Here is a 21,845-nt window from a genome sequence, read left to right on the forward strand (position 1 = left end):
GAGAGAGAGCAGGAGAGACGCACGAGAGAGAGAGAGCAGGAGAGACGCTCGAGAGAGAGCAGGAGAGACGCTAGAAAGACGCTCGAGAGAGAGAGAGCAGGAGAGACGCTCGAGAGAGAGAGCAGGAGAGACGCTCGAGAGAGAGAGAGCAGGAGAGACGCTTGAGAGAGAGAGCAGGAGAGACGCTCGAGAGAGAGAGCAGGAGAGACGCTCAAGATCAGGAGAGACGCTCGAGAGAGAGCAGGAGAGACGCTCGAGAGAGAGAGAGCAGGAGAGACGCTCGAGAGAGAGCAGGAGAGACGCTCGAGAGAGAGAGCAGGAGAGACGCTCAAGATCAGGAGAGACGCTCGAGAGAGAGCAGGAGAGACGCTTGAGAGAGAGAGAGCAGGAGAGACGCTCGAGAGAGAGCAGGAGAGACGCTCGAGAGAGAGAGAGCAGGAGAGACGCTCGAGAGAGTGAGGAGGAGAGACGCTCGAGAGAGAGAGCAGGAGAGACGCTCGAGAGAGAGAGAGCAGGAGAGACGCTCGAGAGAGTGAGGAGGAGAGACGCTCGAGAGAGAGAGCAGGAGAGACGCTCGAGAGAGAGAGAGCAGGAGAGACGCTCGAGAGAGAGAAAGAGCAGGAGAGACGCTCGAGAGAGAGAGCAGGAGAGACGCTCGAGAGAGAGAGCAGGAGAGACGCTCAAGATCAGGAGAGACGCTCGAGAGAGAGCAGGAGAGACGCTCGAGAGAGAGAGAGCAGGAGAGACGCTCGAGAGAGAGAGCAGGAGAGACGCTCAAGAGAGAGAGAGAGCAGGAGAGACGCTCGAGAGAGAGAGAGCAGGAGAGACGCTCGAGAGAGAGAGAGCAGGAGAGACGCTCGAGAGAGAGAGAGCAGGAGAGACGCTCGAGAGAGAGAGCAGGAGAGACGCTCGAGAGAGAGCAGGAGAGACGCTCGAGAGAGAGCAGGAGAGACGCTCGAGAGAGAGAGCAGGAGAGACGCTCGAGAGAGAGCAGGAGAGACGCTCGAGAGAGAGAGAGCAGGAGAGACGCTCGAGAGAGAGAGCAGGAGAGACGCTCGAGAGAGAGAGCAGGAGAGACGCTCGAGAGAGAGAGCAGGAGAGACGCTCGAGAGAGAGAGCAGGAGAGACGCTCGAGAGAGAGAGCAGGAGAGACGCTCGAGAGAGAGAGAGCAGGAGAGACGCTCGAGAGAGAGAGCAGGAGAGACGCTCGAGAGAGAGAGCAGGAGAGACGCTCGAGAGAGAGAGCAGGAGAGACGCTCGAGAGAGAGAGCAGGAGAGACGCTCGAGAGAGAGAGAGCAGGAGAGACGCTCAAGAGAGAGAGCAGGAGAGACGCTTGAGAGAGAGAGCAGGAGAGACGCTCGAGAGAGAGAGCAGGAGAGATGCTTGAGAGAGAGAGAGCAGGAGAGACGCTCGAGAGAGAGAGAGACGCTCGAGAGAGAGAGCAGGAGAGAAGCTCGAGAGAGAGAGCAGGAGAGACGCTCGAGAGAGAGCAGGAGAGACGCTCGAGAGAGAGCAGGAGAGACACTCGAGAGAGAGAGCAGGAGAGACGCTCGAGAGAGAGAGCAGGAGAGACGCTCGAGAGAGAGAGCAGGAGAGACGCTCGAGAAAGAGAGAGCAGGAGAGACGTTAGAGAGAGAGAGACGCTTGAGAGAGAGAGCAGGAGAGAAGCTCGAGAGAGAGAGAGAGCAGGAGAGACGCTCGAGAGAGAGAGCAGGAGAGACGCTCGAGAGAGAGAGCAGGAGAGACGCTCGAGAGAGAGAGCAGGAGAGACGCTCGAGAGAGAGAGCAGGAGAGACGCTAGAGAGAGAGAGACGCTCGAGAGAGAGAGCAGGAGAGACGCTCGAGAGAGAGAGCAGGAGAGACGCTCGAGAGAGAGAGCAGGAGAGACGCTCGAGAGAGAGAGCAGGAGAGAGGCTCGAGAGAGAGAGAGCAGGAGAGACGCTTGAGAGAGAGAGCAGGAGAGACGCTCGAGAGAGAGAGAGCAGGAGAGACACTCGAGAGAGAGAGCAGGAGAGACGCTCGAGAGAGAGAGAGAGCAGGAGAGACGCTCGAGAGAAAGAGCAGGAGAGAAGCTATAGAGAGCAGGAGAGACGATCGAGAGAGAGAGCAGGAGAGATGCTCGAGAGAGAGAGCAGGAGAGACGCTCGAGAGAGAGAGCGCAGGAGAGACGCTCGAGAGAGAGCAGGAGAGACGCTCGAGAGAGAGAGCAGGAGAGATGCTCGAGAGAGAGAGCAGGAGAGACGCTCGAGAGAGAGAGCAGGAGAGACGCTCGATAGAAAGCAGGAGCAACTGTCAATCACTTCATCACTATATGACTCAGTAATGATACCTATAGCATATTACTCAGGGTGACAACATGGCAGGTCACAGAGTTACTTTCATGATCTAGATTTGCTAAATTGGAGACATATCATGATACAGAGCCCATGTCCATGACTTATGTCAGCTCCAAAGTGAAATATGTATTGAAAAAAATAAAAAAAAACTATATATATACACACACATATACATACACTGCTCAAAAAAATAAAGGGAACACTCAAATAACACATCCTAGATCTGAATGAATGAAATATTCTCATTGAATACTTTGTTCTGTACAAAGCTGAATGTGCTGACAACAAAATCACATAAAAATCATCAATGGAAATCAAATTTATTAAGCAATGGAGGCCTGGATTTGGAGCCACCCCCAAAATTAAAGTGGAAAAACACACTACAGGCTGATCCAACTTTGATGTAATGTCCTTAAAACAAGTCAAAATGAGGCTCAGTATTGTGTGTGGCCTCCACGTGCCTGTATGACCTCCCTACAACGCCTGGGCATGCTCCTGATGAGGTTGCGGATGGTCTCCTGTGGGATCTCCTCCCAGACCTGGACTAAAGCATCCGCCAACTTCTGGACAGTCTGTGGTGCAACGTGACGTTGGTGGATGGAGCGAGACATGATGTCCCAGATGTGCTCAATCAGATTCAGGTCTGGGGAACGGGCGGGACAGTCCATAGCTTCAATGCCTTCATCTTGCAGGAACTGCTGACACACTCCAGCCACATGAGGTCTGGCATTGTCCTGCATTAGGAGGAACCCAGGGCCAAACGCACCAGCATATGGTCTCACAAGGGGTCTGAGGATCTCATCTCGGTAGCTAATGGCAGTCAGGCTACCTCTGGCGAGCACATGGAGGGCTGTGCGGTCCTCCAAAGAAATGCCACTCCACACCATTACTGACCCACTGCCAAACCGGTCATGCTGAAGGATGTTGCAGGCAGCAGATCGCTCTCCGCGACGTCTCCAGACTCTGTCATGTCTGTCACATGTGTTCAGTGTGAACCTGCTTTCATCTGTGAAGAGCACAGGGCGCCAGTGGCGACTTTGCCAATCCTGGTGTTCTGTGGCAAATGCCAAGCGTCCTGCACAATGTTGGGATGTGATCACAACCCCCATCTGTGGACGTCGGGCCTTCATACCACCCTCATGGAGTCGGTTTCTAACCGTTTGTGCAGACACATTAACATTTGTGGCCTTCTGGAGGTCATTTTGCAGGGCTCCGTCAGTGCTCCCCCTGTTCCTCCTTGCACAAAGGCGGAGGTAGCGGTACTGCTGCTGGGTTGTTGCCCTCCTTCGGCCCCCTCCTTGTCTCCTGGTGTACTGGCCTGTCTCCTGGTAGCACCTCCAGCCTCTGGACACTACGCTGACAGACACAGCAAACCTTCTTGCCACAGCTCGCACTGATGTGCCATCTTGGATGAGCTGCACTACATGAGCAACTTCTGTGGGTTGTAGAGTCCGTCTCATGCTACCATGAGTGTGAAAGCCTAACCAACATTCAAAAGTGACCAAAACATCTGCCAGAAAGCATTGGTACTGAGATGTGGTCTGTGGTCCCCACCTGCAGAATCACTCCTTTGAGGGTGTCTTGATAATTGCCAATAATTTCCATCTATTGTCTATTCCATTTGCACAACAGCATGTGAAATTGATTGTCAATCAGTGTCGTTTCCTAAGTGGACAGTTTGATCTACTTGGAGTTATATTCTGTTGTTTAAGTGTTCCCTTTATTTTTTTGAGCAGTGTATATATACAGTACAGACCAAAAGGTGGACACACCTTCTGCACAACACAACTGATGGTCCCAACCCCATTTATAAGGCAAGAAATCCCACTTATTAAACCTGACAGGGCACACCTGTGAAGTGAAAACCATTTCCGGTGACTACCTCTTGAAGCTCATCAAGAGAATGCCAAGAGTGTGCAAAGCAGCCATCAAAGCAAAAGGTGGCTACTTTGAAGAACCTAGAATATAAGACATATTTTCAGTTGTTTCACACTTTTTTGTTAAGTATATAATTCCACATGTGTTAATTCATAGTTTTGATGCCTTCAGTGTGAATGTACAATTTTCATAGTCATGAAAATACATAAAAAGTCTTTAAATGAGAAGGTGTGTCCAAACTTTTGGTCTGTAGTGTACATACACACACACACACACACACATATACAGTACAGACCAAAAGTTTGGACACACCTTCTCATTTAAAGATTTTTCTGCATTTTCATGACTATGAAAATTGTACATTCACACTGAAGACATCAAAACTATGAATTAACACATGTGGAATTATATACTTAACAAAAAAGTGTGAAACAACTGAAAATATGTCTTATATTCTAGGTTCTTCAAAGTAGCCACCTTTTGCTTTGATGACTGCTTTGCACACTCTTGGCATTCTCTTGATGAGCTTCAAGAGGTAGTCACCGGAAATGGTCTTCCAACAATCTTGAAGGAGTTCCCAGAGATGCTTAGCACTTGTTAGTCCTTTTGCCTTCACTCTGCGGTCCAGCTCACCCCAAACCATCTCGATTGGGTTCAGGTCTGGTGACTGTGGAGGCCAGGTCATCTGGCGTAGCACCCCATCATTCTCCTCCTTGGTCAAATAACCCTTATACAGCTTGGAAGTGTGTTTGGGGTCATTGTCCTGTTGAAAAATAAATGATGGTCCAACTAAACGCAAACCGGATGGAATAGCATACCGCTGTAAGATGCTGTGGTAGTCATGCTGGTTCAGTATGCCTTCAATTTTGAATAAATCCCCAACAGTGTCACCAGCAAAGCACCCCCACACCATCACACCTCCTCCTCCATGCTTCACGGTGGGAACCAGGCATGTAGAGTCCATCGGTTCACCTTTTCTGCATCGCACAAAGACATGGTGGTTGGAACCAAAGATCTCAAATTTGGACTCATCAGACCAAAGCACAGATTTCCACTGGTCTAAAGTCCATTCCTTGTATTCTTTAGCCCAAACAAGTCTCTTCTGCTTGTTGCCTGTCCTTAGCAGTGGTTTCCTAGCAGCTATTTTACCATGAAGGCCTGCTGCACAAAGTCTCCTCTTAACAGTTGTTGAAGAGATGTGTCTGCTGCTAGAACTCTGTGTGGCATTGACCTGGTCTCTAATCTGAGCTTCTGTTAACCTGCGATTTCTGAGGCTGGTGACTCGGATAAACTTATCCTCAGAAGCAGAGGTGACTCTTTGTCTTCCTTTCCTGGGGCGGTCCTCATGTGAGCCAGTTTCTTTGTAGCGCTTGATGGTTTTTGTAACTGCACTTGGGGATACTTTCAAAGTTTTCCCAATTTTTCGCACTGACTGACCTTCATTTCTTAAAGTAATGATGGCCACTCGTCTTTCTTTACTCAGCTGCTTTTTTCTTGCCATAATACAAATTCTAACACTCTATTCAGTAGGACTATCAGCTGTGTATCCACCAGACTTCTGCACAACACAACTGATGGACCCAACCCCATTTATAAGGCAAGAAATGCCACTTATTAAACCTGACATTGCACACCTGTGAAGTGAAAACCATTTCCGGTGACTACCTCTTGAAGCTCATCAAGAGAATGCCAAGAGTGTGCAAAGCAGTCATCAAAGCAAAAGGTGGCTACTTTGAAGAACCTAGAATATAAGACATATTTTCAGTTGTTTCACATTATTTTGTTAAGTATATAATTCCACATGTGTTAATTCATAGTTTTGATGTCTTCAGTGTGAATGTACAATTTTCATAGTCATGAAAATGCAGAAAAATCTTTAAATGAGAAGGTGTGTCCAAACTTTTGGTCTGTACTGTATATATATACATACACGCACGCAGTAGGGAAAATAAGTATTTGATACACTGCCGATTTTGCAAGTTTTCCCACCTACAAAGAATGGAGAGGTCTGTAATTTTTATCATAGGTACACTTCACCTGTGAGAGACAGAATCTAAAAATAAAATCCAAAAAAAAATCACATTGTATGAATTTTAAATAATTAAATCGCATTTCATTGCATGAAATAAGTATTTGATCACCTACCAACCAGCAAGAAATCTGTCTCTCACAGACCTGTTAGTTTTTCTTTCAGAAGCCTCCTACTCTGCACTTTTCACCTGTATTTATTGTACCTGTTTGAACTCGTTACCTGTATAAAAGACACCTGTCCACACACTCAATCAATCACACTCCAACCTATCCACCATGGTTAAGACCAAAGAGCTATCTAAGGACACCAGGGACAAAATTGTAGACCTGCTCCAGGCTGGGATTGGCTACAGGACAATATGCAAGCAGCTTGGTGAGAAGGCAACAACTGTTGGCACAATTATTAGAAAACGGAAGAAACACAAGATGACTGTCAATCTTCCTCGGTCTGAGGCTCCATGCAAGATCTCGACCCGTGGGATAAGGATGATTCTGAGAAAGGTCAGGAATCAGCCCAGAACTACACAGGAGGACCTGGTCAATGACCTGAGAGAGCCGAGACTACAGTCTCAAACATTACCATTAGTAACACACTATGCCGTCATGGATTAAACTCCTGCAGGGCACGCAAGGTCCCCTGCTCACGCCAGCACATGTCCAGGCCCGTTTGAAGTTCGCCAATGACCAACTGGGTGATCCAGAGGAGGCATGGGAGAGGGTCATGTGGTCAGATGAGACCAAAATAGGACTTTTTGGTATCAACTACACTTGCCGTCTTTGGAGAAAGAAGAAGGATGAGTACAACCCCAAGAACACCGTCCCAACTGAGAAGCATGCTGGGGGAAACCTTATACTTTGGGCGTGCTTTTCTGCAAAGGGGACATGACAACTGCACCCAGCAACAGTCCCGAAACTTGAAAGATCTGGAGAAGATCTGTATGGAGGAGTGGTCCAAAATTCCTGCTGCAGTGTCTGCAAACTTGGTCAAGAACTACAGGAAACGACTGACCTCTGTAATTGCAAACAAAGGTTTCCATACCAAATATTAAGATCTGTTTTTCTATTGTATCAAATAATTAATTTGCATAATTGCATGAAATAAGTATGTAAAAATTATAAAATGTTATTTTCTGTTTTTTATTTTTAGATTCTGTCTCTCACAGGTGAAGTGTACCTACGATAAAAATTACAGCCCTCTCCATTCTTTGTAGGTGGGAAAACTTGCAAAATCGTCAGTGTATCCAATACTTATTTTCCCCACTGTATATACTTTGTTACTAAAAAAGAAAAAACCCACCGGTCTTCTATGTGAACATAACAAAGACTATAACTAAAAATCTTATATATTAAAAAAAAAAAAAACTAAAACAAGGTTGACCACATTTTCTTATGGTATTTTTATCTGAAACTTCCTTGGAAAATTCACTGGAAATATCAGAAATGTCTGAAGTGGGGACCTCAATGTAAGACCCCCACCCATTAGATGTAAGGGGGCTCCCAAACCTCACGTGTCGATGCCGCACAGCCATCTGCAGCCACATTTTACGTAGAGCACACGCAGAACTGGGTCATTAACACATACATTAATCCTTTCATTTCGTTCTCCTCTGCTGAAGATGTGTTTGACAAAGACCTCATCTACCAAAATAAAGAGGTGTATTCCCTATGAACTAACAATACCGTGGCATCTCTTCTTCCCAGGTCCTCTGCGTTGTGCCAATCTTCTGGAAATGTGTGGATACATTGACAACTGGCCACTGCCAGGCCCCTGGTCGTAGTGATTATGCCTACTGTCCAAACTGATTAGACATGGACAAGGAGTAAGGTAACACCCCATTGTCAATTAGATGTAAGGCTATGTTCACACTAGGCGTTTTTTCACTACACATTACTTTCAATGGGTGAAATACACTGAAAGAAGTGACGTGCTCTATTCAGCAAAAAACAATGCAAATCACAAAATACTGATCATACAAAAACCAGGGTGTGAGCAGGAGATTTCTGAAATCTCATAGACTTTGCTTGTACTGTAAAACACAGCTGAAAATTTGCATTAAAAAAACGCTGAAAAAAACGCAATGTGTGAACATAGCCTTCAAAGGCACTGCACAGTGGTCTGAAACACAAATTCTGCACATTTGTGATTTTATAGGGTTTATAAGATTACTAAAACAGATGTGTCAGGAGACCACACAGATCCACTTTATAAAAAAAACACCTCAGTCATTGAAAGGTTAAATTACAACATTCCTAAGTCCAGTGCTCAAAATCTCCCAAGTCTCCTTACATTATGTAGTAAAGGACAGGTGACATTGGGGCCTTGCTTGTCCACCAGGTGATGTCTTATCGGTGGAAAGACTGTGATGAGAGGTTTGTCTTGAGGAAATTGTGGCGGAAGTAAACTGCAATAAAAACAAAGTATTAGAGCAAGACGCGGGATACATGACTGCAGCCTACAGAAACGTGACAGGTCCGGGGAAAATACCCAACACCCTCATCTCATCTCAATGGAAAATCCATTTAGGTGGCACGTAGCGTAAGGCATAAAGGGACGTCAGCACCTTGACATATGATCGTAATGGTGTTATAAGAGATCTGATGAGTCCATCATGACAAATCTAGTGTGGAAAACATCTGCAAATCCGTCTGGAAGTGCACTGGGGCGTATCACTGCACTTAGACAGCTCCTTTCAAGTGCACGGACACGCCCCTCTGCACTCCCGCACCAATCTGCAGACACTCCATTTCCTTTTGACTGGCACATCGGAGCTCTGCAAAAAAAAAAAGGATAATTTTTCTGGGGAGGGACAATCGACGATACTGTTCTACCACTACTTCCATATGTAAAAGGAAGCTGAGAGGACCCTATAAGCCTCCATATTGATTTAAAGTGATTTCTTATTAGTAGCAATTAAACAACTTGCATTAATACACATCATCTATAGTGACGTCATGAGCCGCCAAGCAACATCATTTAATGGCTCCAGTGCTACAAGACATGACTATGGATGACAAGTCATTGTAGGGTACCGATTACACGCGGTGGGGTCTATCAACAGCATGGGACAATGATATTCTAGAAGTACCTAATATGGTCTGCTTTCTTTAAGGGGTTGCCCACTACCTTGATATTGATCACTTACCCATTGGATAGGTCATTAATATGGAATCAGTGGGGGCCATCTTCACAAGTGAATAGGAGCATGCGGCTCCCTCTCTGGGGGGCTGTCAGAACCCCATCGATTTGATATTGATACCCAATGCTGATGTTATCAATATCAAAGTAGAGGACAATCCCTTTAATTCCCATTAGGTTCACATTTAATAACCCCAACAAATGCAACGTAATCTCTCAACTAAGACAATAGCACCCCGTGTCACTTACATATTGATGCTGATGGTGAAGTTCTTAAAGGTGATTGGCAGTCTGTACTCCACATCTTTCTGAATTTCAGTAATACTGGAAAGATAAAAAAAAGAAAACATTAATGATGACAATTCTACAAACTGCTGTGTCCCAAAAGAAAACACAACAGGTGGATATGTGTAAACCTAACCGATGCTCCAGTATTGTGGGTGCTGGAGCGTGCAGTCTCACAAGACACGATTTGTCTACCGTCTTGAATTGGAGGTGCCCCAGCCCCCAATAATGATCTAGGTCTGATTCGGCAGAACAGCGTGAGGTCCGGCAAATCTGACCGCTTTATGGATACAACATGCTCCATATTACGACCACAAGAAAAAAGCCAAATAAAGAAGTGTGAGAACAGGATGGCGATGGGTGTACGGAGGATGGCAGAGAGATGACTGCAGAACGCAGCATAAAGCACTCAGACATTAATCATCCCTGACAAAACATAATACAAGTCCTGCTTCATGCTGGGTACGCTTCTCAGGTAACCCTATACTGAAGGACTTGTACTGTTCATAGACCTAACATACAACACATTACATACAAGTTATCCCGCAGCAAGAGACACATGACATAAAATAATAACCATCCTAGACATCAAGTTCCCCTTTGAGAGGTCACAAGGTAATATCCGATGGCTCTAAAATGGAATCTGCCACCAGGTTTTGCTATCCCATCTGCATGATGTAAGGGCAGAAACCTGATTCCAGAAATGTGTCCCTTATTTCGCTGCAGTTTTGATACATTTTAGTTTTATCTGCTGCAGATCTAGCAGTGCTCTGAATGCTGAGCTCCGTATAACTGGCTGCACCACTGATTGGCAGCTTTCTGTGTACACTGTGCATAGGCAGAAGGCTGCTATACAGACCTTGTGAAAAATGAGAAAAGAGAAAGGGAGAAAAAGCGTGCCATGTACCACCTGAGGAAGATAGTTCACTATCGAAACGCTTTGTGGAAAGGGCTCATTAAATTTATTTTTTAGTCCTAAAATTTTTTTCACTTCTAGTGTTCATTCTTTTAGCACCCTATAGACCGCTTTTTTATTTAATTTGGACCACTCCTGAAAAATGAGGGATACCTGGTTGCAGGTTTACTAGTCTTCTAGTCACAACCTCCTACTGATAAAACAAAGATTTTATCAAAATACCAGCAAGCAGCCCAGAAAGTGACACATCGCTGGAATCAGGGTCTCTGTCTCTTCATCATGCTGCTCTCGGAATATATGGCAAAAACCTAGTGACAGATTCCCTTTAAGCTCTCATCTCTAGTGATCAGGACCCTAGAATTTTCTTCTGAGGTGGGTTTCCCTTTAGCTCTGCACCTACCTAGCGTCACTGCATGGCTGCGGAAATAAAAAAATAAATAAAAAAAAATAAAAATCTTTCTGAATTCTGAAGAGAAGGAGCAGTTGTGGAGTGTCTATATAATAGATGTAGAGAAGTGGGATGACGCGGCCTGTGCTGAGCATTGCCCGGCTGATCGGGTGATGACTGATGGGTCACATGAATGAGTTATTACAGCAGAAACCGCACCCGTCCTGATAACTATTCCTGCAAGGAACCGGCCGTCCCTAACCCTGCAGCTACATAATAGAGATGCAAAGAAACAAGGAGAAAGAAAGGATGCAATGACAGCGATCACCAAGGAATAGCAAAAATATAGAATTTTATTAAAGACTAAACATACAAGACATGTTAAAAAAAAACAACTAAAAAGCAACAATTGCGCCAATGAATAACAAAACCATTGCAAGGTACTGATATGGTTAATCCTCACATATATATGCCCGACTAGTCACAGAAAATCTCAATATATGACTACAGACGGCCCACCACAATATAATAAAGAGCAAGGTAGCAGCAAAGTATCTATTCACAAAGGCATTAATATCCAAATAAGCCTATAAAAATAGTGCCCATTATATAACCCCACAATGAACCTGCTGCCGACACAATCGCCCCAAATGTGAAACTATACAATTGGATTGCTAAAAGAGCAAGCGAACGCTGTTAGGTCGGGCAGTAGAAAAAAATGATGTAAATACACCTGAACCATCAGGCAACCTACAGAAATGTGCATGGAGGATGTTGTTTTTACATAAGAGTTATGTATACAGAAACGCTATATGTCCTATACAGGAAAAGTGTGGGATGAGGAGCTTACAAGACCACTAAAGTAAGACATTCCCAAGCCCCTTCTGTATACTCCCTGGTGCCGGGGGTCCGACCCCACTGATCTTACACTGAGAATGGATGGAACTCCTGTAATGTCACCCTTCTTTTCTACAATGTAATCAAGGCAGATTTATATGTCTGAACAAGACTTGTATCGACCCATAAAAGAAAAGAGCCGCAGCTCCACCATACTGAATCCCTGCACAGCGACGCTATCAGCCGTGCAGGGACACAACGCAGCTGCCGTCACTTATATAATGGCCGAATGTGCAGGGGAAAGCCACAACGGACCTCATTGTTCTGAAGGCTGCAGCGTATCCGAGCTATATGTGACACTACTCTGACATAGGGAAAGGGACAAAAACCCTTCAAATAGCAGGGAGTGACGTCTGATTAATATTTAGATTTATATTGAACATAAAAGCACAATCTTAGGACCATTACATACATTACCAGACTACTTTATAGATGATCAATTGCCAGCACAAGTTATATTACGCCCAAAATATCTCTGCAGCACCACCAAATTGCTGTATGAAAAATATGAGGAGTTATAGAAGTGTGCGCCCACATATTATCTGTACAGGTCCATATATCAGCCACTATTATGTGAAATATGTCATAAAATACACTATTATACATTATTAATGTTCTGTCCCTTTAAAATTCTGTCACCATGGTAACGACAGTCATACTCAGCCAATAGGATTGCTTGGTTTGAATTTGAAAAAAAAAAAAAAACCTCCTATGTGGTCAGTTTGTTCCATCTGATCTGAGTGTGAAGACAGAGACCTGCGATCAGCGAGAGATTATAGGTATAAGACGTGATATAATATAATGGACGCAGCCACATCCCATCACACGCACTCAGCGACCACAACTGACAGCAATCAGCCCATTTACCAGAGGAGAAGTCATTATTCCCCAACACATGATACGCTGAGACACCAGTGGGGGGCGCCACACTCATCACAGCTCCCATCTGGAAGGATCCAGCCGTCACTTCTAATGGGGGTCACTGCCCTTTTTTGGTGATTGCTGGAGTTTCCCGCGGTCGGACCCCACTGATCTATCAGTCGTCACCGAGCCCAGGGATAAGGGGATGACTTGTTCCATCTGATAATTCCCCTTTAATGAAGCTCAGATACAGAACAGTAAATATCCTACACATTTCCCAATTTGCCCTTTCCCCAGCAGAGCCCCCGAATTATTTATAGCCAATGTTTCTAAGAGCAAAGAAATATCAGCCAATCCCCAAACCCTCCGCTGACGCCTCCTGAGGTTTTATAGATTTTGGAGACATTTCTACAAGAGAAGATATCAGCGGACACCATGGGGATGGAGTATTCTGCCAGCGTTGGACCCGGTAGTATCCATCACTCACTCACCGTTCTCTATACTCTTCTTACATGGCTTTCTGGGGCTTTCATTAAACAGACTCATCTGTGGGGACATTTTCTTTCCTTTAATGCATATACTTGGTGGTAAATATTTTTCTGAGTTTTATTGAAAATTGTGCACAGTTTGCCTCCTGTACCCTCTGTGCTGTACTGTCTATTGCTGGCTGCAGAACTAGTTAACTGAGAATCCATCAGTGAGCTCCTTCTGACAGTCTTCACATACATACGTCCTCTTTGTACGGTGAGGATTGCTCCTAATATCTGGTTGTGTTTTCTGCAGATTACATCAGTCCTGAGGAACAGCTGAGGAGACTGGCATATTGTGTGAAGTTTCTCCCTTCTCCCCTCTACAAGAAGGAGGTCAGTGAGACGACTCAGGGCAACGCTACGGCCTCTTCTATAAGGTAGCTGTGTATTCGGATCTTCCTTGTAGCCTCCTAACTTCATCTCTTCTCTTCCAGCGCCTTATGCCGACCAACCCCATTGCCCAAAGAAGATGCATCGAAGAGTATAAAGCCAGGGAGAAAAGGAAGAGGGAAGAAAGGCGCAAGGAACTAAAAGAACGGCGCAAGTACCTGGATGAAGAGGAAGACGAGGAAGAAGAGAAGGAAGAAGAGGAGAAAGCAGCAAAGAAGATAAAGCTGGACATCATGGATTTAAGACAGAAGACACTAAAAGAACTGTGCGCCTACCTGGATGAAGAGGAAGAAGAGGAAGAAGAGAAAGAAGAGAAAGCAAAGAAGATGAAACTCCACATCAAGATCCCTAGGGAGGAAGTGACGGCCAAAGGCCAGAAAAGAAGACAACCGATCCCAACAACAAGAAGGAAGAAGGAGAACCAGACCAACTTCCGCCAGTACATCAACCGGTATTTGAGAGGAAAGAGGAACATCATGTGGACCATCCTGCTGGAACCTCTCTGCCGATAACATCACATACGGCAATACCGGCTGGTAGGTATAAGACCACCAAATAACAGCAGGATAGTGTAATATAGTGGTAGTGTATCAGTATTAGTGTAATAAGAGTAATAATACTAGTGATAATAGTAAGAAATAAATAAAATAGTAATAAAATAACAGTAGTAATAGTAGTAGGTAGAATAGCAGTGTGATCCAGGGTCCTAGGACTGATCGCCTTTTCTCGGGGTCAAGAAGGAATTTTTCCCCAGTGACACAAATTGGCTGAAGGTGTCCTGGGGTTTTTGCCTTCTTCTGGATCAACACTCTAGGTATAGGGTAGTATTAGTAGTGATAGGAAAGTAGAATAATACTGTAATAAGATAGCAGGATGTTAATAATAGTAAGAATATAAAAATAATTATAGTGTTGTTTTGATTATTTTAAGTAGTTATAGAAAAGTTAGAATAGCAAAGTAATAAGATAGCAGGACATAAATAATATATAATCTATAAAAAGTACAAAAACCTAAATTAAAATACTAATAACTACAGTAGCAGTACAGTTAGTTGTGTAATATTAATAAGAATTATTAATAACTAGTAATAAAATTATTAGATTTGATCCAGGGTCCTAGGACTGATCGCCTTTTCTCGGGGTCAAGAAGGAATTTTTCCCCTGTGACACAAATTGACTGAAGGTGTCCTGGGGTTTTTGCCTTCTTCTGGATCAACACTAAGTATAGGGATTTTAGTAATACCATTATCATAAACACAAGAGTAATAAAAAATTATAAAACTAATTAAAAAAATGAATTATAACAGGTACAATTGATTGCATTAGTACAGTAATAATAAACATTAAAAATGGTGGTCCCAGTTAGTAAGTTAGTGTAGTGTTAGTGTAGGGACCCATCTGAAGAGGTCGCCTTGACGTTGGCAGATGGGCTCGCACAATTTGCTCAAAGTGTGCGCTAAGAACCTCATATTTCTATGTACAGGAGATCTAGCAGTAATACCATTCAGGAGATAGGTATTTGTGTACACACATTTTGTTATATACTTTTGTGCCGCACACAGGGCAGGTATACAGGTACAGGACGCTCATATGTAGTGAGAGTGTTGCAGTAATATTATAACTGGGCCTTAAGGGTAAAATGTTGATAACTACAGGTCCTGGAAACACATCAGAAACTAGAACCTGTAAGTAACTGGTTCCCAGCTAGTGATTAATATGTAAAGGGCAGTCTGGTACCAGGACCCGCGTTATAGGACACATTATCATCAGGCAGGTGCAGTCAGGGCTCTTACAAGATCTGCGGCAGTCGTGTGGCGGTATAACACAGTCCTGCTCCTGCCTCAGGCGCCAGAAGTGGAGCCAACCCTGATCCTGGCAGCTTAACCCCTTATATGACACAGTCAGTGGCTTTCACAGCATTTAGGCATTTAAGACCAGAGAGGGAGGCGCGATCATGGTGCCGATGAGTTTCTATGGCAGCCGAGATCTAACAATGGACCCCATGACGGCCATTTTACTGCTCTTATTAGACCCCGGCTGAGGAGAGGTCTATGAGGACACCGGTCAGAGTTATGTCGCCTGCTCTGCAGCTATTAGAAATATCTAGGGCTGATTAGTTTGCTATCTGTAAATCGGATCTAGCCCTGCCCCCCCCCCCAGCAGCACTGGGCTACCACTGGTGTGATCAGGGCTATTGGGCTCCTAGATTGGGCAGAGGAGCTCAGTCTTCAGCAGGAGCTGGCTGAGGAGAGCGGAGCGACTTGCATGGGGCTGCTGCACAAGAAGCAGCTCACAAGGTGGAGATTTATCCGGAGACGCGGTACCCGGGCTGTGATCTGCTTTGCAGGCTGCATAGTCGCTGCCTCCTAGGACCCGAACTTCACCCCTAACAGGCACAGCAGAGCTCGGACAGCTGCAAGTGCCGGAGAGTGGCTGATTAGTGACTGCTGTGTCTCCTGCACTCAGATAAGAGCGGTACAGAGCGGGGGCTCAGTAATGGTGAATACGGGAAGTGTCCACCCCTCACATGCCCTATATGTGGCCCCCAGAGGTAAAGTCTTCCCTGTACCCGCCTTCACTGCTGGCGTGCGCCATTGCTTAGAGGGGATGTCTGAAGATTACAAGTTACATACATAGTAACATAGTTTTTAAGGTTGAAGGAAGACTAAGTCCATCTAGTTCAACCCATAGCCTAACATGTTGATCCAGAGGAAGGCAAAAAAAAACCCTGTGGCAAACACTAAGCTCCACATTGGGGAAAAAAAATCCTTCCCGACTCCATACGACAATCAGACTAGTTCCCTGGATCAACGCCCTATCAAGGAATCTAGTATATATAACCTGTAATATTATACTTTTCAAGAAAGGCATCCATGCCCTTCTTAAATTTTATTAGTGAATCACTCATTACAACATCATGCGGCAGAGAGCTCCATAGTCTCACTGCTCTTACAGTAAAGAATCCCCGTCTGTGATTATGATTAAACCTTCTTTCCTCCAGACGGAGAAGATGCCCCCTTGTCCCCGTCTCTGGCCTCAGAGTAAAAAGATCAGTAGAAAGGTCTTTGTACTGTCCCCTCATATACTTGTACATAGTAATAAGATCACCCCTAAGCCTTCGTTTTTCCACAGTAAATAACCCCAAGTGTAATAACCTGTCTTGGTATTGCAGACCCCCCAGTCCTCTAATAAGCTTTGTCGCTCTTCTCAGCACCCTCTCTAGTTCAGCTATGTCTTTCTTATACACCGGAGACCAGAACTGAACACAGTATTCTAAGTGTGGTCGCACTAATGACTTGTATAGAGGGTCATGAGGTTATTCTTCTTCAGATACTCTATTATAGCATCTCTTAGGAAACCCTCTAGGATTTTACCCACAGTAGAGGTTAAGCTTACCGGCCTATAATTTCCAAGTTCGGTTTTTGTCCCCTTTTTGAATATTGGCACCACATTTGCTATACGCCAGTCCTGTGGTACAGACTCTGTTATTATGGAATCTTTAAAGATTAAAAATAATGATCTATCTATGACGTTACTTAATTCCTGCAGTACTCGCGGGTGTATCCCATCCGGGCCTGGGGATTTGTCAACTTTAGTTATCACTTATCCACAGGCTCAGTGATCACTTACTGATCGTGGGGTCTGACCACTGCGAACCATCGTCTGCTCGGGAAGGAACGGAAAGTCAGGGAACAACTGCAGCTCCATTCATTCTCTATGGGGCTCTGGAAAAAGCCGAGCTCAGCGCTTGGATGCCACATAGGGAATGAATGGAGCAGATCCTGGAGTAATAACATGTCCTCCTCCGCTTTCTGTCTGTGTAAGTGGCTCAGCCCTCGTCTCCCCTTCTGTTCCCGACTTCTGTTTTGTTCCCTGTGGACTTTCTCTCAGTCCTCTGCAGCCATTATGTGTGTAGACAACTTCAAAAAGAAAAAGTAGCAGAACATCAGTCATCTAATAATCCACGATATTCAGGGGGGAAAACAAAACAGTGATGTTCTTCCACAGTCGCCTCCTCCTGAGCTGATGAAGATGTCGGTGGCAGCACATTGCGGTTTGTGTTCTCTGCCTGAATATCGCGGATTATGTGACGTCCCACAGCTTCTCATCATCCATGTTGGGCTGTTGGACGACGTGTGGACACTCGGCTTGTTGGATTCTTGTGTTACTACCAGCAATGACTTTATATTGTGACTCCTGTGCCGATTCCCATTTCTAATTGCAGCGTGTTATACCAGCACGTGACGGCTGCCACAATCACGTGACGGCTGCCACAATCACATGACGGCTGCCACAATCACGTGACGGCTGCTACAATCACTTGACGACTGTAGCGTCGGCGTCCCTGCCTCCTGCTAGGCAGGGACGCCGTTCCCCTCACCTCTCCGCTCCGTGCCCGGCGTCTTCCTCCCGCTCTGCTGGCAGCGCACGCTGCTTCCTGGTCAACGTGCTTAGGGCGTGCGCGCAGTCTTAAGGAGTCCCCGGTCAATGGCCGGAGGACCTCACCATATATAAGGCACCTCCTCCAAAATGGAGGTGCCCGAGCTCTGTTGTTGCAAAGCCTTTCAACTCTGCTTCAGCCCTCAGGTCCCGTTGCCTGATACCTGCCTGATATCTGCCTGATTTCTGTCTACCTGCTTGCAATCCTGTGGTCCGACAGTCTGCCTACCAGCACCTGCCAGTCTGTCTATGGATCAGTCCGCCTGCGGACCAGGAACTACCTGCCAGATACCTGCCTGCCTGTCCAGAGACTCTTACCGCTCACCTGGGAGCGCTCACCTGGGAGCGCTCACCTGCTACCCGCCTGCTAGCCTACCTGGAGGCTTAGCCGTCACTTGCTGTGACCACCTGCCTGTCCAGAGACTCTCACCCGCTCACCTGGGAGTGCTCTCCTGCTACCTGCCTGCTAGCCTACCTGGAGGCTTAGCAGTCACTTGCTGTGACCACCTGCCTGTACAGAGACTCTTACTCGCTCACCTGGGAGCGCTCATCTGCTACCTGCCTGCTAGCCTACCTGGAGGCTTATCCGTCACTTGCTGTGACCACCTGCCTGTCCACAGACTCTTACTCGCTCACCTGGGAGCGCTCACCTGCTACCTGCCTGCTAGCCTACCTGGAGGCTCTGCCGTCACTTGCCGTGACCCCCTGCCTGCCCAGAGACTCTTACCCTGTTGTCACTCGCCGTGACCACCCGCCTGTCAAGAGACTGTCCCCGTCACTTGCCGTGACCACCTGCCTGTCAAGAGACTGTCCCCGTCACTTGCAGTGACCGCCCTGCCCTTCTACCCTGAGACTGTCCTTGTCACTTGCAGTGTCTACCTACCCGCCTTCCCTGTGAGCCACCCGCTTCCTTACAAGGACTGCCCTTTGTATAGTAGCTCAGAGGTTCCACCTCCCAGACCCGTTACAGTTTGCTCGGGCCATGGAACCCGGTGGCACCCAAGCTCCCTTGCTCTCGGACCTATGTCATGAACTTTCCCGTCAGAGGTCCCAACAGGAGTCCATCCTGAGTCACCTGCGTAGTGTTAACTCTCGCCTGGACACACTGACTGTCTCATCGGGAGCTGCTTCCACTCGCACACTTACTACCCCGGCACCGCCGCTGCCCATCAATACCATAGCATCCCTTCCCGGTCCCCGTCTCAGCACGGGGCTTCACTAACCAGTGCACTCTGCACTTCGAACTTTTGGCACACCAGTTTTCCACCGACCGAGCCAAAGTAGTCTTCATCATGTCCCATCTCACGGGGGAGGCGCTGGCTTGGCTAAATCCTCTATGGGAGAGAGGAGATTCCCTGGTGTCCAACCTGCCAGCCTTTCTCACGGCTTTCCGGAAAGTCTTCGTCGAACCAGGATGGAAGACCACATCCACCTCATCTCTGCTACACCTCCGTCAAGGAAGTCGCACCGTGGGCCAATATGCCATACGGTTCCGTACCCTTGCTTCGGAGCTTGCCTGGGATAACGACGCCCTGGTGTCCGTCTTCTGGGAGGGTCTGTCCGGCCGTATTAAAGATGAACTCGCCGGTTGGGACATTCCTACCACTCTCGACGACTTAATAACACTCGCCACCCGGATTGACATCCAGTTCCAGGAGCGCACCAAAGAGGTCACCCGTGAGAGGAGGTTTCCACGCCTTGCCCCTACCTTTCAGAAACCCGTCACTTCCTCCGTTCCTCCGTTACTCCTCAGGCGCACTCACCCGAGCCTATGCAGGTCGACCAGGCCAAGATGGTCAAAACCCATCAAGAATTACGCCGTGCCGAGGGGAGCTGCTTCTACTGTGGCAGTAAGGAGCACCGGATCCGTTCCTGCCCGGAGAGGTCGGGAAACGCCTGTGTCTAGGATCGCTCAGAGAGGTCGTCCTAGACAAGAGTAAACCCACTCCATCTCTGATGCTGTCGGTCTCTATCATCTGCGGGGAGAACAGTTTCTGTGAACTAGCTCAACTTGACTCAGGAGCTGCCGGAAATCTCATTTCTCTATCCCTGGTAGAGAAATACCACATTCCCACCAAACCCCTGGCTGTACCCTTATCTGTCGCCTCCGTGGATCGGGGTCTCTTACCGCATCCCATTCAACTCATCACCGAATCCATAACTCTGCAGGTGGGAATGCTGCACTCTGAGAGCATCTTCTTCCATGTTCTGCCTGGACTCTCTCACGCCCTCTTGCAAGGCCTACCTTGGCTCCAGAAACATGCACCCGTGCTTGATTGGCAGACCGGAGAAGTCCTTCGCTGGGGAGAGGACTGCCATAAGACTTGTTTAGTTCCCGTTCTTCCTGCCCGTCCTTCTCCTACCCCAGCCAATCTACCCGGCCTGCAGGTTCCCTATTGGTCTTATGCGGATGTCTTTAATAAAAGAGAAGCAGAGACATTACCCCCTCATAGACCATACGATTGCCCAATCGACCTGATACCCGGCGCTACTCCTCCCCGTGGGCGTATTTACCCTTTGTCCGCTGCTGAGACCCGGTCCATGTCTGAATATATTGAGGAGAATCTGGCCCGGGGATTTATCCGGAAATCTACCTCCCCGGCGGGAGCAGGCTTCTTCTTCGTCAAAAAGAAAGACGGCTCACTCCGTCTATAGACAATGGGCCATAAAGGTTTCTGAACCATTCCACTACTAGCCTCTCTAGGACTTATACGCCAGCCAGAAAAACAGACCAAAAACATCAATCCCGGGACACATCCACAACATAATCATTGGATCCATACTTTCATTCTTAAATTCTCCAAAGGATAGAAGGCAGGACTGTCAATTTATCTGAGGGAGATTCTACTGGTTCAAAGGGACCTGAGCCAGACAACAATCTGTTGAATTACCTGGGAGCCGACCGCTTGGGGGTGAGGGAGTCTCTTCTATGCAGTGATATAATTAGGTAGAATATAACAGTTATTCTTACCTCAGCGCTGTATATATCACCAACAGAGAGCTTCACTCGTCCCACGTCTCGGACCGGTCGAGCACCCTTGGGTAGATTAACTCAAGGTCCCTGTTCGAGGCGCCAGCTGTGGTCACTGCATTCTGAGTCTTCTATCCTTTGGATTACGATATCGGAGAGTGAGACACAGGACAGGATGTGTGTCAAACAAGCTCTAAACTTTATTACAAAGCATAGGTTTTATATCCACCCTGAAGGCAGGAAACGGATTTACCATATATGGTTTGATTATATAATTTTAGCACACAAAGACTAACTTCTATTCTCGTGCTTGTGTTGAAACATTCAATCGGACACATTGAATTAGACACATTAAATCAGATACATTCTGATGACTGGCAAGGACGCATTATTGATTCAAGAAGGAACATTCATAGCTGGTGTTTTTCTTTTGACCTAAAGTAACTTTCAGACTTATATAGCATAGATGGGGCTTTTGACTTGAGGCGCCTCATCTTCTGCTATAACAACTGCCTGTCAGTGTAATATTAACGACCCCATACACATGAGATAAGTGTTTGTTGAATGGTCATTTGGCAGACGGCTATCTCTCATAACTCCCCTATACACACAAATGTTCAAATTTCCTATGGTCTGTATAATAGAGTCGGCTGCAGACTCCTCTACAGAAAGAGCAAACGGATTAGTCTCTGAAATTCAGGATGCCAAATCCTTCTCTGCCCTGACATCATAGGTCGGAAGGCCCCCAAATAAATGATATAGTCGACCAACCCCCCCGAAATCAGT

The 21,845-nt window shown here is 46.5% G+C and overlaps 1 long non-coding RNA gene across 1 annotated transcript; it reads right to left on the reverse strand.

Moving 5' to 3' along the window:
- Window positions 1-8,528: 8,528 nt before the first annotated feature.
- On the reverse strand, window positions 8,529-21,227 carry LOC141220407 (uncharacterized). The gene is made up of 3 exons (XR_012288671.1): window positions 21,060-21,227; window positions 9,632-9,706; window positions 8,529-8,648 (listed from the first exon to the last, which is right to left on the reverse strand). It is a non-coding gene; the product is annotated as an uncharacterized lncRNA (long non-coding RNA).
- Window positions 21,228-21,845: the final 618 nt, after the last annotated feature.

The sequence above is a fragment of the Phyllobates terribilis genome, unplaced genomic scaffold (assembly GCF_046119375.1).
Source record: "Phyllobates terribilis strain yellow unplaced genomic scaffold, ASM4611937v1 Scaffold_292__1_contigs__length_2399606, whole genome shotgun sequence".
NCBI classification, from domain to species: domain Eukaryota; kingdom Metazoa; phylum Chordata; class Amphibia; order Anura; family Dendrobatidae; genus Phyllobates; species Phyllobates terribilis.